Consider the following 12,742-nt stretch of genomic DNA (forward strand, 5'->3'; position numbering starts at 1 on the left):
GAAGGTGAAACCAAACAGATAACAGTTCTGTGTTTTGTTCCATAATATGTGCATCACTAGGCGCAAAATGGTATTCGTTTAACTTTTTCAGTGTCTAAATCCCTCTTATCGATGTGTTAAATCCATGCCACACAAGTCGTAACATTTTTCGTAGACGTCAAGAATTATAACAGCAGGAGAAAAAACATGTAGAACTAAGGTTTCTACGAGTTGTTTTACAGATGTGCTTCAACTGTCACGGTGTAAATTAAGTTTGGACCTGCTGTCACTGTTGTGTGTCCTGTCAGACATGCCATATGCTATTCGATAATACTTTGCATAACTGGAAATGAATATGTAATTTGAGACATTGTATTCATTGTCTAAATCAGTACAAAATGCATGAACACAGCCAATATAACATTTTAAATAAAATAACAATTAAGAGCGTAATTATGACTACATATGTTAATATCAATTTTAAGGAACATTTCCCTCTTTTTATACCTCGCTGAGCATTTACACTTGTGGGTATGAAATTAGCTGAAGTGGCATAGTGTCTGTTACCATTTCAGATGTAACTTGAAAGCGTTGTTGTTTACGCTACATACTTTATGTAAGATTAACATGGTGGGAAGACACGGCAGTTGAAAATGAACAGGATTTCGTTTGGGTGCACTGCAGTTACTATTTCATTGGTAAATACTAACTAAATTAAATTAACGGAATTCAATGAGTAAATCATAATAAAACTATGTATGTAGCGAACTGAAGAGTCGCATATAAAGCAAAATCAGATGGAGCTAGAAGTACAAAAATTACAGAAGCAGCTAGGACAGAACCAAGTACGTATTCTGTGTCTATCGTGGGAAAATATTAAAACATAGAAATGGAAAGAATAAAGAAAGACATAAACTACAGGGAAAGAACTAAATGCGTGTAAACAGGCAATTTTAGAATATCTTTGATCTCGTTAGTCTACGGATACCGCTTTCGTATAGGTTTCGAAAATTATGTGGGAAAGAGTTAATTGCTTCTTGGAGGAGGAAGGGGTAGTTAGATTATAAAACTAAGCTTTCTAGCTGTTGTACGATGTTGTAAGCCGATAATGTCGTGGTTTTAGGATCGTTTCTAGCTACCCAGTAGAAGTAGCGTGACAGGATGCAGACGACGATACTGCCTCCCTGCTACTGTCTAAGAGTCGCTTCACCTTGCCTGCCCACCTGTGCTCCTAACAAATGGAGTTCGAGTGAAGAGGTTGCATTCCGTATAGGCTTGAAAACTTTTTACTAGACAGTATTTCTCAATGAAGCAATAAACTGTTGCACTGATAAATCAGGGTTACGCTCTGGGCTGGGTGGAGTGGGATAGGAGACATGCCACAAGAATAGCATCGGCTTGAGCCCATATTTGCCCTGGTAGTTGATTATATTGTGCACCAGAGATGTAAATTTACTTGGGAAGATAAATATTTGGCTTCGAAATCTGAGGAAAATAATTAACTAGTATTGATCATCGGGTTTTACTCGTTGATAAAGACATCGGTCAAGAAAAGAGAACAAAATAAATGTCTCTCAAGCACTTCTGTACACGCTGTACGTTTCTAAAATCAGGAGACGACGGTGAGAAACGAGACGGCGTGATAGGAGGTGTATAAGCATCTAACTGCAACTGCAGACTGCAGTTAGTTTTCCGCTCGGATAAATTTCCTAGGGTAGCTGCCACATTCGAACAATAAACTTCACGACCTGCATTATTATTTTACGACGACTCAGAGGCCGCGAGCTCTCAGTACAAGAAGCCTCTCGCCAGCGTGGCGTTTGGCAGGAGCTTCACCGTTATGGGCACTGCGCGTGTGTTACACATTGGCTGCTCCAGAAAAGCTGGGAGAAACTGTGGCTGACTGCGCCTGAGGGGTGCTAGCCAGAGACTGCGGCCCTGCAGGAGAACACCATGCATCGTAATGTGCACTGTTTTGTAACGGCATCCTAAAAAGGACGTTAGAAAAATCTAGGCCACTTTCATTAGAGAGTTGTGGATGAACTACACATTTGTAAAATTGACATTACCAGGTTGCTCTTTATCGCTAATTATCTTCCATCAGAAGTATCCTTAAAGTCACGGCGTCGACCTTCGTACAAACGAACGTATCTGACGATAATCGTAAATGGGAACGAAATTCAACCCATACTTCAAGTTAGTTAAATGTGTCTGAGTTAAGACCGTACAATAATAAGTACTCCCCACTTGGTATCATACCAAAAGTCCAGTCAGCTAGCTGTGACTCGCGGTATTCGCTGCGTTGCGACAGCGATCCGGCCTTCACCTTGCAGTCGCAGGCCGTTTCATAATCACCGCAGCCTGTTGCCTTTCCCCATTCCTACGCGGGAAAGTTGTCCGGCTTCGGCGGTGACAGCGATGTAAACACGGCGCGTGGTCCAGGTCTGCTGCCGGGGCCTCAGCGAGACGACAGGCACGATTACATCTTGCAGAGAGAGATGCACTGGACGATGAGAGATCGCAGACAGATCGTAACGTTGATATCAGAGAGAGATGGTTTTTGTTACGTGGAAAACTGGGCTGTAGTTTAGTTGCAAAATTGATAAGAGCACTTTGCCAAGCTATTTGTGTTGCGTTGGATCTATTACGCGATTCAGCCCCGGAAGCTGATTGTAAACTAATAAGTGTCATTAATTATAAACAGGGCACTCAAGTGTCGTGTTAGCAATGAATAAAAATAAATTTATTGCGTTTGCTATCTGCAGCAATGGCAATGCAGTACTTCTTTTCGTCAAGTGTTATGTACTGAATTGATTTTAACAGTTTCTCTTTCCTTCTCCACAGATCCTTCGCGCTATCGCGTTGGAGATATCCATTTTCTTCAGTCCAAATTACACCAGTATTGTGCTTCTTCTTTTCCTGCATCTCTTTCAGTGATGCACTCGTAACATCCTCTGTTTCTTTTAATGTTTCCACGTTTTGTGCCCTTAATTTCCTCCTCCTTTTACAATTTCCTCCTTTTCACAGTTTCCTCCTTTTTTTACAATTTCCTCCTTTTTTTACAATTTCCTCCTTTTTTCACAATTTCCTCCTTTTTTGTACAAGTTCCTCCTCTTTTTGTACAAGTTCCTCCTCTTTTTGTACAAGTTCCTCCTCTTTTTTAACAAGTTCCTCCTCTTTTTTAACAAGTTCGTCCTCTTTTTTAACAAGTTCGTCCTCTTTTTTAACAAGTTCGTCCTCTTTTTTAACAAGTTCGTCCTCTTTTTTAACAAGTTCGTCCTCTTTTTTACAAGTTCCTCCTCTTTTTTTACAAGTTCCTCCTCTTTTTTTACAAGTTCCTCCTCTTTTTTTACAAGTTCCTCCTCTTTTTTTACAAGTTCCTCGTCTTTTTTTTACAAGTTCCTCGTCTTTTTTTACAAGTTCCTCGTCTTTTTTTTACAAGTTCCTCGTCTTTTTTTACAAGTTCCTCGTCTTTTTTTACAAGTTCCTCGTCTTTTTTTACAAGTTCCTCGTCTTTTTTTACAAGTTCCTCCTCTTTTTTACAAGTTCCTCCTCTTTTTTTACAAGTTCCTCCTCTTTTTTACAAGTTCCTCCTCTTTTTTTACAAGTTCCTCGTCTTTTTTTACAAGTTCCTCGTCATTTTTTACAAGTTCCTCGTCTTTTTTTTTACAAGTTCCTCGTCTTTTTTTTTACAAGTTCCTCGTCTTTTTTTTTACAAGTTCCTCGTCTTTTTTTTTACAAGTTCCTCGTCTTTTTTTACAATTTCCTCCTCTTTTTTTACAATTTCCTCCTCTTTTTTTTACAATTTCCTCCTCTTTTTTTTACAATTTCCTCCTCTTTTTTTACAATTTCCTCCTCTTTTTTTACAATTTCCTCCTCTTTTTTTTACAATACAATTTCCTCCTCTTTTTTTTACAATTTCCTCCTCTTTTTTTTACAATTTCCTCCTCTTTTTTTTACAGTTTACTTCCTTTGTAAAATTTATTCAGTTTTAATCATAACAAATAAATTATGATCAGATCATCATCTGCAGCTTGAAATGTTATGCAGTTTAGAATCTGATTTCGAAATCTCTGTCTTACCAATAATCTATACGGTGTCTCCAGATCCTTCCCACGTATACAACCTTCCTTCATGATTCTTAAACGAGGCAGGAGGAAAATGGAGGAGAACCTGTTCTCGCTTCAGGTAATCCTGAGAACTGAAAAGCATCCCTAAATCTTTACCTTAACACTCGGCGCCGCCAGAAATGTTCCACCGACGGATCTTCCTCTCCTTTCCTCCTCCATGTAAATAAGACCTTTCTTAAAGTAACTTATTTGCTTTACATTAATGAGAGAAGCTTTTCTGTTGCAGACTTTTGCTAGCTAAATCGCTGCCTGACATGTTGCATGTTGTTTGAAACCTCTTAAGGAGTTGGAGAATGTTTCTATAGTCCTACACACTAAAATAAAGTTCTAGTTACCGGTATTTTCTTAATAAGTCGAGCAGCGATCCGCTAAAAAGATTTTTACAGGACCTCGCCTGTTCAAAAAAAAATGGTTCAAATGGCTCTGAGCACTATGGGACTCAACTGCTGTGGTTATCAGTCCCCTAGAACTTAGAACTACTTAAACCTAACTAACCTAAGGACATCACACACATCCATGCCCGAGGCAGGATTCGAACCTGCGACCGTAGCAGTCCCACGGTTCCGGACTGCGCGCCTAGAACCGCGAGACCACCGCGGCCGGCACCTCGCCTGTTCATCCTGTTTGTGGCGAGAGCTTTTATGCGCCTGCTGCGCCATCTAGCTGCATAGCACCTAATCTAAATAATAGTAACGACCGAGTGGAATTAGGGTAAAGCTGTCTGGTTTGTATGGTCGTTGAAATTTACTGTCTAAAGCACTCGCTATGCTGACGAGTCATAAGACAGCTATATAGACACTTACACATGAAGGTGGTATCGTGTACGCAAGGTATAAAAGAGCAGTGCGTTGGCGGAGCAGTCTACTCAGCTGATTCAAGTGAAAACATTATCGACGTGATTATGGCCGCACGACGGGAACTAACAGACTTTGAACGCAGAATGGTGGTTGGAAACAGACGTATGGGATATTCCATTTATAAAATTCTTAGGGAACTCAATAGTCAGCAATCTACAGTGTCAAGAGAGTGCCGAGAATAACAAATTTCAGAACAGTACAGTGGCCGACGGCTTTCACTTAACGACCGAGAGCAGCTAGTTTTGAGTAGAGATGTCAGTGGTAAGAGACAAGCAACACTGCGTGAAATAACTGAAGAAATCAAGGTGAGACGTACGACGAATGTATCCGTTAGGACAATGAGGCGAAATTTGGTCTTAACGGGCTATGGAAGAAGAGGACTGATGCGAGTGCCTTAGCTAAGAGCACGACGCTACCTCATCTGGGCTCTTGACCACAGCGGTTCGACCGTAGATCACTGAAAAACCGTGGCCTGGTCATTTGAGTCCCGATTTGAATTGGTAGGAGTTGATGGTAGGGCATTGACTCTAATTGTCCACAAGACACTGTGCACGTTGATAGTGGCTCCATAATGAAGTGGGCTGTGTTTACATTAAATGGACTGGGTCCTCCGGGTCGACCGTTGTGGCCGAGCGGTTCTAGGCGCTTCAGTCCGGAACCGCGCTGCTGCTACGGTCGCAGGTTCGAATCCTGCCTCGGGCATAGATTTGTGTGATGTCCTTGGGTTAGTTACGTTTAAGTAGTTCTAAGTCTAGGGGACTGATGACCTCAGATGTTAAGTCCCATAGTGCTTAGAGCTTTTTTTGGTCTTCCGGTCCAGGTGAACCGATCCTTGACTGGAAATGGTTATGTTCGGCTACCTGGAGACCATTTGCAGCCATTCATGGACTGCATGTTGCCAAACAACGATGGGACTTTTGTGGATGGCGCCATGTCACTGAGCCTTAATTGTTCGCAACTGGTTTGCAGGACGTTCTAGGCAGTTCGAGCGAAGGACTTGGCCACCCATCGAACATTTATTGGACGTAAGCGAGGGGTTAGTTCGTTCACAAAATCCTGCCTGGCAACACTTCAGCAATTATGGAGTGCTAGAGAGGCAGCAGCAATTATGGAGTGCTAGAGAGGCAGCGTAGCACAGGGGACTTCCAACAATCTGCTGAATCCATGCTACCTGGGAGTTGGTGTTTTATGCAGCGAGAAACGAGGTCCGCCACGATATTACGAGGTATTTCATGACTTTTGTTGCCTCACTGTACAGTGACAAGATATAAAACAAATTTAAAGTATGGAAGATATTACGTGATTGCATTACGTAAGCATGTTCCTACGTGTTTTTGGTAAATCTCATTCGGTCATTTGGTGCATCATAGCGGATGTTGGAAGTATGTTAATATATGAGCGCGCGCGCACACACACACACACACACACACACACACACACACACACACACAGAGAGAGAGAGAGAGAGAGAGAGAGAGAGAGAGAGTGAGTGAGTGAGTGAGAGAGATATCGATCACCTTCAGACACAAGGCCCGCAATGCCTATAACACTATGCTCGCACAGCTAGGACGTCTCTTCCCATAGATGTGTGTCGACATGGTCACTAACTCCGTCAGTGCCAGGAACCCAGAGGGTTCTGCATTCAGTGAGGACGACAACGAGAACCTGTAGACTCACGCTCCTACGCTCCTCCTGTTCTTTCACAGTCGTGTTTTGTATTTTCCTTTTCTTTGGCCTTCCAGGGTCGAGCTTAGTCGCTGCGTTTTTAGAGTCTTCATTGCCAATGCATCCGAAGTTACATCAGACCTCCTACCCATCATCTTACGAGCATATTTCAGGAAGCAACGACAGCTAAACTTTAATGAATTCCAAGAACACATATTGTTAGAACATACCAAAAAAATGAAGCTTACTTTCACAACATCTCCGTTGTTTATTTATCGTATCTATCTACAAGCTTTAGAGTTCCTTGTCCTTGTCAACTGCTGGCGGTCCATTAAGCTAATTGTACACTGCATTAATCAATATCGCTTCCATAAAGTTTGTCGCCCTGGAAGTCTTAGAGCATTGCGAAAAGGTAAAGACTGCGTGATCGATCGTTTCCCATCCAAATTGATGCAGCAAGCCTCTGATTTTACAAGCAGTGTAAATGTGATCATAGTCATGAATGACAATCCGCAAGGAGCCGTTACAAGCCGACAATTACGGAGTGTTCCCTTTAGTTTTAAATACAAGGGTGTCGCAGTATCAGTCTGCCTTCATCGTAGTGCCTTTTGCACGAAATAAATCCTTAGGATATCAAGCAACAGCCGCCATGAGTTTACATATCGATTTCGTTTGAATTTTCACCGGTTTAAAAAAAAGAAAAAAGAAAAAAGTAGTTCGATGCTACCAGAGTGATTGACGGTTGGTCTGTGGGGTGAAGTGATGTTTCTATGTCTCACCATCAGATTCCACGTGCATGGTGCCGCATCAAACCTATCAGCGTTACAACTGTTTCCTGTGGTTTTTATTGCTCACACGTTTTCCTGTAAACCCATCCAGCAAAAAGTTTGCTACAGCCAATACGACTGGCTAACATTTCACGAAGCAAGCAATGAGTTACGCAATTAGAATTAATCTTCTTTCTTGCAGTGTTTCGTTCTTCACTTGATTCTGGAAGGAGCCTCCGAAGAAAGCCGGATGTCTATGTCGAGAATCATCAACCATTTTGCACAACTTCCACACAATTTTTTCGTTCGTTATTTACATGACATTAAATTTATGATAGTTTCAACTTTCGAGCACTCATGAAGCGGATAACATTTTTTACCTCACTACAGGTCGAAATTTATATCGTACACGGTACATTTTTAACAGTTACAGAATGCAGAATAACTTATTTCTACCGCAATCCTCACAAAATGAAGACTAGATGTTGAAGAAACGATTCGAATTTCGACAGAATATTTAAATCAATATCAGTAGCAGGAGTGCGTAAAAGGTCGCTACCCTCGTACATAAACTAAATACACTTCCTGATCATATTACCTAACGAGTTGTTGCTTTCATCTGATATTTAGAGTGAGGCTACTGTGCAACTCGTACAATATTTCCGGACTGGTCAGAAGTCTGACAGCTGCATAGAGGCAAACTCTGATAATGAGAGGCTCTTCCCACTAACGTATGTCGGAATTTGTATAAAAACAATTTGCAAGACGTTCTCGCGCATGAACAGTTTTTTCAGTGTGGTCCGCACTGCTAGCTGATTCTTTTCACATTTGATCTGCGTCAAATGGTTTTATGGAATTTATATACAACGTGAAATTATTTCTGTGTTTTCATCTAGTTTCCTTCCTTGTTCGAACATCCAGTAGTACCTTTCTTACTATCTTCTTCTTTCTTCCTTGTCAGAGAATAGTTTAGACGCGCATCTTAGCTGGTTTCGTGTTGATAATCTGCTGTTGGTGCAGAAAGCGTGGCCGAATAACCAGTTTCAAATAAAGTAAATGCGGACGACTGGAAAGTCTGAAAGCTGGCATCACAATTTTAGGCTCTACGGAAACAAATATGGAGGCCACTTCCAGACACAGTGACTCTTCTTAAGAAATCGTTTCAAAGCACCTAATATTGTATCCTTTTTGTGTTACATCTGTCTTCCTTAGCTGCGACCTGACACACATTATGCAGACTCATGGGTTGATGTGAAACGCCATTTGTCCCACTACGTTGAATATTCATTAGAGTTTCTCGTGGGAAATACAGTTGTGGTGTTTCACAACATGAGCTGCAGTTCACAGAGATTAAATTGGACCGGCAGCGTAATGCAATATACGGCAATAACTGTCAGCTCAACGCAACCGTACAGCAGCGCGTAGAGGCGTAACAGTCGCTTCATTTTGTGCGGGCTGAGGAAGCAGCCTGAAAGCGCTAGCAGCGAAAACAAAACAAAAAAATTAACTGCAAATAATTACGTCTGTTCATTCAAGATAGCTATTATATGGAGCTGAGTAAAGAGCTACGTGTCATAATGGTAATAAATCTCTCTCTCCCTCTCTCTCTCTCTCTCTCTCTCTCTCTCTCTCTCCCTCCCTCCCACACGCACACGCACACGCGCGTAATATAACACACCACTGACTCAACTACATCCTCTCCCCTCTTTATCTCTTTTGTCGTAGTTATATATGTGATTTTTGTGCTGTTATTACACTTGGAAAATTGAGAGCTGTTTACCATAAAGTCTACAGTATTATTTTTAATTTAAAAGTGTGGAGTGATATTTTGATTTCCTTTTTCTGAACATAAATTTTTAATTATTTGTGCATCTGATAATGTGCTAAATATGAAGTGTATCGCGTGGTAAAAATAGAAATCTACGTAGCTTTCTCGTCTGTCAGCCCAGAAATCCATATTGCTTGCATCCTCTTAATCGGTTCAATGATATCGATACACAGTATTACTCCACTGGTAATTTTTCTCGCTTGCTTTCGTTGTCTTGGCGAGTGAGTCGTGATTAGTAATAGTGTCTCTTCTAAATATATCTTCATGGTCATTCATCCCTTTAATTGAGCTCTTTTCTCTTGTTTCAGGTAAGTTTTGCGAGGCGCCAGGTCTAAAGCGTGGTAAGTTCTCTTCACGAAGCAGCTAGCTCGGAGAAAGAAGGGGCGATGACATAAGGTGCACAAACGACCGCCGAGCGGAAATGTGAGTGCCGATCGGTTTGTGATCTTGAGAACCCCCGTAAAAGTCGCCATTCTGAGAACAGGCTACAGGAATTAGGGCGCTTGTACCCGGTGTAGCCTCTGTTCGACGGAACTCTTAAGGAACGACGAAAGTCATCACTTGATTGTAGTAGTCCATAGCACATACGACCATATCACTGTGTTCTAGAGATACTTAGTGTCACGCCATTGGTAGTGACATCCAGTAATCTGAGCAACGTACAATGCTTAAATAACTACATTATTTCCATCAGATTTTTCTTTTAAATGAGTTTTTAATCAACCGTTACTAGCCAGTTCCCAGCCTGTGCAGAGATGGATGTGGACGCATCATCCTTATATATATATATATATATATATATATATATATATATATATATATATATATATATATATATATATATATATATATATTCGAAATGGCATGTGATACGTCCACCTCTGAAAGGGCTGGGAATAGGCTAGTAATAATTCATTAAAAACTCATTTAAAAGAACAACTTGATGGTACCGTTATTGTACACGAACTTGGAATAAGTATGCACGTACCACGGACAGCCAACAGTTAGCAAACTGTTTCGTTAAGTACTTAGGAAAATGGTCCCTCCGCATTCTTCGCGTACTTAAAAAGAGCACACGTCCCGCACTGACCAGTAGTTGTAAATATTGTATAAAGCAACAGCTTGCTAGAAACTACGTCGTTCCTTAAGTTTATCGGGGCTGTGGTGCCCACTCAGTAGTAAAGTGAGGTGTTTACAGTAATTACAGTTTGTGTGAATTAGTGTGCTCTTCAACTTTGTACCGAATTTGGTCACTGTGATGGGTTGTACTTCCGCAGATACTTGAAAATGTACTTAGTGGACGTGGTAACCTCTCAGCTCGTAAATATCTTATCGAGGTGGTATTTGTGTAGCACCGAGAGCTGTTGATAGACTTTTATTCGGTTTGTTTCCATCCGAAGGATCATCATCAGAAGACAATGGATAATTGCAGCAAACTGCATCGCTTCGCTCATAAGGCGGAATCAAAGAAAATGGACGACACCGTCACACAATGGATATCTTATAATTTCATATTTATTGATGCCTCAGCAAGAGTTGCACCTTATAGGTTCGAATGGTACAAGAAGTTTACTGTTGACAGTCTTTGTTTATTTACTTCCACAACACCGTTCGACGGTTTAAACCTCCATCATTTTTGTGGATTAATATGACATGTATTTGCTGTGTTGTCACTATCTGTGGCACTGTCTAGTAGAGGACAACACACTGTTGCCGTACACGGGTCATACTGTTGTAGAGATCTTTCACTGAAAGGATGAATGAAAATATGTGAAAGTAAAATAAAAATTGCTCACTGGTCACAAGGTCTTTTCATTTGTTACATCACATAGACCATAACGCATTATAAGCATTGAGGGAACAAAGATTCCGTTTAGAATCGAAGTTAAAAGAACATATAGCAAAACAATACAAGATTTCCGATCGCGACTCAAAGCATTGTGGAGCTAAATGGTTCAAATGGCTCTGAGCACTATGGGACTTAACTTCTGAGGTCATCAGTCCCCTGAAACTTAGAACTACTTAAATCTAACTAACCTAAGGACATCACGCACATTCATCCCCGAGGCAGGATTCGAACCTGCGACCGAAGCGGTCACGCGGTTCCAGACTGTAGCGCGTAGAACCGCTCGGCCACGCCGGCCGGCTTGTGCAGCTTTTTGATCGCTTACATAAATGGATGGTTCAAATGGCTCTGAGCACTATGGGACTCAACTGCTGAGGTCATCAGTCCCCTAGAACTTAGAACTACTTAAACCTATCTAACCTAAGGACAACACACACATCCATGCCCGAGGCAGGATTCGAACCTGCGACCGTAGCGGTCGCGCGGTTCCAGACTATAGCGCCAGAACCGCTCGGCCACCAGCGGCCGGCTTACATAAATGGAATTGCACGTGTAAATATCACCAGTGACCATAAATTATTTTATGTCCAATTTAAAAAATTTAATACTTTGTATATAATTAATTTTTCTAGCATGTTACGCTGAATACTTAAGTGCAATAACAATGTTGCCTGCAATGCCAGAGTTTCTGTGACAGCGGCAGTTTTTTTCGTGTGTTCCTGACGATGAGTGTTTCGATCGAAACCGGTTCCGATTAAAGGTTCATTTTATGAGTAGCCCTTGGTGGTTCACAGACTTTTATGAATATTTGAGAATGACTTCGCAGCCGAAATTGTGAAGAAATGGTAACAGAATACACGGAAGATGTAATTCAAACCGCGACTCTGAGTGAGACAGGAATGCTACCATTCGGACAATTTCTGGTGGTTGTGAGCCCTGTTGCCATCAAAGCGTTACTCTGGAAAGTCTCGCGTGCTGCTTGGCGTAGAAAACTGTGCACACTGCTAGGAGCAGCACAGCCGGCCGCTGTGGCCGAGCAGTTCTAGGCGCTTCTGTCTGGAACCGCGAGACCGCTACGGTGAGAGGTTCGAATCCTGCCTCGGCCATGGATGTGTGTGATGTCCTTAGGTTAGTTAGGTTTAAGTAGTTCTAAGTTCTAGGGGACTGATGACCTCAGATGTTAAGTCCCATAGTGCTCAGAGCCATTTGAACCATTTAGGATTAGCAGTGCGGATCTGGCGAGAGGCGGCGAGGATGTGCAGTGTGCGGCCCCTCTCCCGCACACTGCCTGCTCGCAGTACGCGCCGGCCGCGTCGCGCTTCGCTAAGTCTGGACGCGCAAGTAGCCCAAGGCGAAAGCGACACGCAGCGCGGGGCAACAGACTGCTCGCCACGCGCCGGGGATGCGTCCAGAACTGAAAGCAATACCACGCGGTAGTGGCAGGTCACATCGTGGAATAACTGAAGAAAGTAGAACAAGGTTTGAACGAAAGCAGCAACCAGACTTTTGTCTTGGAATATTCTCCCGCTAGACAATGTTCCTTCCGTTGACCTGTGCATACAGCTTTAACGCCCATGAGGCTACGCTGCGAGACAACTAGGTGTTCCAATCGCGGTTGAATGTGCGCGGCGTAACAGCGACCTTTCCTTTCTTTGTCTGGCCAGCTCCAC

Source organism: Schistocerca nitens, chromosome 7, assembly GCF_023898315.1.
Source record: "Schistocerca nitens isolate TAMUIC-IGC-003100 chromosome 7, iqSchNite1.1, whole genome shotgun sequence".
NCBI lineage: Eukaryota > Metazoa > Arthropoda > Insecta > Orthoptera > Acrididae > Schistocerca > Schistocerca nitens.